The sequence below is a fragment of the Triticum aestivum genome, chromosome 1B, assembly GCF_018294505.1.
Source record: "Triticum aestivum cultivar Chinese Spring chromosome 1B, IWGSC CS RefSeq v2.1, whole genome shotgun sequence".
In the NCBI taxonomy this organism is placed as follows: domain Eukaryota; kingdom Viridiplantae; phylum Streptophyta; class Magnoliopsida; order Poales; family Poaceae; genus Triticum; species Triticum aestivum.
In genome coordinates, this window is record NC_057795.1 from 635,210,049 (window position 1) to 635,215,188 (window position 5,140).

Sequence of the window (5,140 nt, forward strand, 5' to 3'; positions counted from 1 at the left end):
TGTCGGACGTGAGGTACGCCCTGGAACCAAATCTGAGCCCCAACGCCGGTCTAACCATATTGTTTGAGAGTGTCCTTAGGGCTCTGGAGCGGCTCCACTCCAATCGGGCGAGCTCCTTGGCCGATGAGGCCGGGATGCTTTGCCAGGGCGCCATGACCAAGGTCCTCACCAAGCTAGCGTACTGGAACCCCAGCCTCGACTTCGACACCGTGCTGGATAGCTTGCCGGGCGACGCGGACCTCGCAATGCTTGAGGAGCACATCGAGCCCATTATTAGCCGCAGCAGCGGGATCCAGAGGCTGGAGGGCCAGCATTGGGACTAGACGCCCTGTCTCTTGTTGTCCCTGCAGGTTCATGACCAAGATAATTCATATCTTTAGTTAGAACCGCAACAACAATTGATGTAATATAACTCTGCAGTACTTTTAATATGGTGCATGCCATTTCCCTGTTCGATCTCCCTCTGTATGTCCACCCTATGTTTGTTGGGTAGGCTTCCCGGTGCGCAAACCCAAACCGCTACGCTCTGAAGGATGGATCCTTTAGCAGCCGGCAGGGTGTGCTTGCTGCCGTGCGAACCACCTTGCCGTTCTCAGCGCGACCGCTCAAACTGCCGAGCGGACTTGAGACAGAGCGAGAGCATTGCTAATAGCAGAAGGCCGCCCCGCCGTTCTCGATGCAGCCGCTCGATCTGTTGAGCAGACTTGAAACGGACCAAGGGTATTGCCAATAACGTAAAGGCCCCACTGCGTGCAGGTTTTTCATACAGGGGAGAAGATCTCCGAGGGTAATAACCATATATATAAAGAGGAAGAACTCAAAGCATTGTGCAACTTATCTTCTCTGTCGCCGAGTGGGCGTCCACCGCCCCGGTTGAAGACGTTGCTCGCCTGGTCACCTCCTTCCTTGAAGGCCATGGCAATGAGAGGCTACTGAACTCTCTCCCGAACCAGATTCTCTCCACAAACAGCGGCACCCCTACCTGGCGCGCCAAAGATGTCGGTGGAAACGACACCCATGGGATCAAAACAGGATCCCTACTATGGCTGCGGGGCACGGGGTTGAGAGGAGAGCAGGATCGGAGGCCAATTTAGAGCACACATGGCGTTTACCCAGGTTCGGGCCACGATGTGCGTAACACCCTACTCCTTCCTAGAATATCTATTTGAGTGTTCTTGTTGTTCTTGAGCTAGCTACCATGAGTGTAACTTGTCCCAGGGTCCGAATCCTTCTCCTGGATGCCTTGGGCCTCCTTTTATAGGCAAGGGGATCACCACAATGGCACCCAGGAGGTGGCATCGGGGTACTGTAGTTAAGCCTATCTCTAGTCATACGAGACAAGGTGCATTAAATGCGAACCTACGTCCCGTCCGTCGCCGCTCCACCCTGCCTCGACACGTGTTCGAGCCAGCAAGGTGTGTGGCTCCATGTACGCTGGCAGGCAGCCGGGGTGGCGCCATGTAGGCTGGCAGGCAGCTAAGGTGGCCCGGTGGAGAAGTCTTCATGAAGATTTGCATGCCACCATGTTGGCATGCGCTGAGTTGGCTCGAAAGCCTCACGTCGACACGCAGGCGCCTACCTAGCTGGTGGGCTGGCAGTTGCATGGGGAGTGGAGGCGGGACCATGGAAAGCGCGGGCCTGGTCATAGATGTCACAGACGTCCTCGGCAAGGGCTTTGCCGGGGCTCCGGCAAGGGTCTTGCTGCGGCGTCGTAGTCGTCCCTGGCAAGGATGTTGCCGGAGGTCTTGTGTACTTCCTTGGCAAGGATCTCGTCGAGGTTCATTGCCTTCTATTCCTCCTTTGATTTGGAGCATCTCTTGTCTTCACAAAGATCTGCATGCCACTACAGAGGTGCCTCCCGAGCCCTGATTCCAATGAAGTTGGGAATCTTGGGCTCAAGGGTGGCACGTTCTGCTGGCGTGGGGCTGGGCAAGTTGCCCCGACAAGACTCTTATCGGGGCCATGGAAGCTGCCCCGGCAAGGCTCTTGCCCGGGAGAATCGCCTTTCCTTCTTGGTATTCTGGTCTTGGCGCTGTGTTGACTGTTTTGCGGCTTTAACCCCTTTCCCCTTGCCCTGCTTAGCGTGGTCGTGGTCGCACGGCTCCGACTGCCCATGCACTTGGTAAGGGGTATAAAGTAGCGCCCCTTGTTTAGTACACCGACACTACCAAAGAGAAGAGGGGGAAGAAACAGTAAGTACAAAGCAAACATATGCATGACAAGTCAACATGTAGAGCTAGGGGTGTTCTAACGCAGTGCTAGGCGATACTGGCGAAGGGGAAAACATCCGGGAAGTTTTCCTGGTTCCAGATGTCTGTCAGACAGATGAACCGGAGGGGAAAGGTTCAATGTTTGGTATGATAGGGACGTGTGGCAGATGAACGGACCACATATTCGGATTCGTCTCATCCTTCTAAGAAACTTTCATGTAGAAAATATTTTCATCCGAGCTATGGATTATTTTCTACGAACTTTCAAAGATTAAAACATTTTCTAGAATTATCTAAATTAACAGAAATGGAATTATGATGTCAGCATGACTAGAGGATGATGTCAGCAGTCAACAGTCGCATTGACCAGGTCAAACCTGACCAGTGGGGCCCACAGTCAGCCTCTGTTAAAAACAGAGTTTATATTAAACTAAACTGTGGTTAAAAAGCTACGGGGGCCCCACATGTCAGTCTCAAATTAGTAACTAATTAGGTTTTAATTAATAAAACATTTTAATTAACTCATTTTGTTGTGGCGCCTACATGTCAGTGGCTGGGGCCGTCCAGTTAGCACAGTTGACCACTGTCAACATGGTCAGCTAGGGCCAGGGGGCCCACTCGCAGTGACCCAGGGGCGGGCCCCAGGTATGCCACGGCGGCGGCGGCCGACGGCACGCTGCCGGTGACGCCAAACACGGCGGCGCAGCTCGGATCTCACCGGAACATGGCCTCAGGCGGCCATTTCGAGCGCGGCCGTGCTCGTTCGGAAGCGGGAGGAGCGGCGCATCCAGCGGTGGCCTCAGCTCGGGCTGAGGCGGGCTGCAACGATGGTAGCATCATGCAGAGGCGGCGGCGGTGCACGAGTGATGATGAAAAGGAGCTAAGAGATGCTACAGTTCGGGTGAAAAGGCTAGGCAGGTGTTGCGCGACGCGGTGAAGCTAACGGGCATACGCCCGTGGCCAGTTGGTCACCGGAGACTCGCCAACGACGAGCTCCGCGTCGCTTTGTTTGGGCGCGCGTGGGGAAAGCCGCTAGGGGGTGCGCCGAAGTTAGCAAGGAGAGGGAGAAGGATGAGGAGCCACCAGGGAGGCACAAGGCGGCCCGGTGTAAGCTTAGTAGCAGCAGCAGTTGCCGGAGACGATGGAGTTCATCGGCGATAGAGGTGAAAGGGGGCGGCTCGATCCGCTCCCCGCAGTGGCTCGCGACTCGCGCTCACGGACAGGGACGGGGTAGACGACGATGACAGAGATGATGAGCATGCTGGCAAGGCGAATGGGGCTCGGTGGCCACGAGGACGGGAGAGGCACGGCGGCGACCGCGTCGACCTCCTCTCCATAACAAAGGAGAGGGAGAGGGAGAAGGGGGAAGTGGGTGATGGGGAAAAGATCTCGGCGGAAGCCAGGGCGCTAACGCTGGCGTCCTTATCCTCCCCACGGAGCCTGTAGCGGCGTGGTCGGCGAGGTGGGTTCAGCGGCGACCATGGGCACGGTCGGAGGAATAGGGAGGGGAAAGGAGCGATCGGGGAGGGGGCATGGGCTGTCCTGCTAGGATGGGCCGAGGCCCATGGGAAGGCGGAGGGCTCTCCCACCCCTTTCCTTTTCATTTTCCTTTTCTTTTTTGTTTTGTTTTTCTTTTTCCAGCAGCTTTTGCCTTTTCTTTCAACCACAAATGACTTTGCAAAAATATGCCACTGGCCAAAACAATTCCAAAGAATTATTGGGCACTGCCACAAAGAGATTGTGAGTCTTTTGAAAATGGTTTGCAACTTAAAAAAAATAAAAGGCATTTAATCCATTGCTTTAGCCACTGTTTTAATTGTTTTGGGGCGTTAAACCACTTCATAAAAGTTGGTTCACCACCATAATTTGTTATGGATTATTTGCCACAAGATGAAGATTTTAGATTTCATGTATGACAAATATGATTTTTGACTTTAGAATGGATTTGAATTAGAAATGTGATTTTGATCAAGTGAAGATTAGTAACAGTAATGTGATGATGTGGCACCATTAGCATGGGTTTACTGTAGCTTAATTATCTGGGCGTCACAAATCTCCTCCACTACAAGAAATCTCATCCCGAGATTTAAGTGGTGAAGTAAGGGGGAAAGACTCGAGAAGGACGGAGCTCATCTCAAGATAGGTACGTGAGGGCTATCTCACTGAACGTGGCATAGAGGCATCTCTCGAGTTGAAATTTAAGAAAGTCATCGAGAGCAAGATAAGAAGGTGCAATAAGAAGGTTCAACCGAGTAGGCAATCGTTCGTTGCCTGAAACAGAGGGTGAAAGGGGTTCAGGGCAATGGGAATAAGTATTGCGCCTGATACTAGAATAGATCTCTAGGAATGTGGCTCGTGATTTACATACGAAGCCAAGTGCGAGGAACAATTTTGGAAAACGGGGATGTATAGGAGAGTTAGGTTTCGATCCTGTGGAACTGTGGGTTATGGGCCCACCATGTGGGTTAACACCAGGAAGGCGCTAATCATTTTGCACGATCATGATAGCAAGGCAGGTCAGAGGACAACCTGTCAGTTATGTTGGAAACAACGTTGGTACCAAGGGTGAGGGACAAAGAGAACCATTTTCCTGCTCATTGAACGAGGCAGACCAGTAGGCAAAGTTCTCGTCCATCGGTGGCTACCGGAATGCCATCAACAATAGTAACAAGGTCTTACTGACAGAGTTGTACATCGAGGCATTTACATAAGCATGGAATTATCACTGCTCGGATATGTTAGGTTACAAGAAATTTTAAACAAAACAATGGAAAGGAAAGTGTAGACCCGAATAAATTACCGGTGTTCTTGAGTGTCTAACAACTCAGAACATGTGGAAAATTTGAATCGGCGAGAAATACTAGTTGATGAAGAACCCATAAGAAGTTATGCAGTTCCGTGATATTCTCGAGATACCAGAGGGTAATACT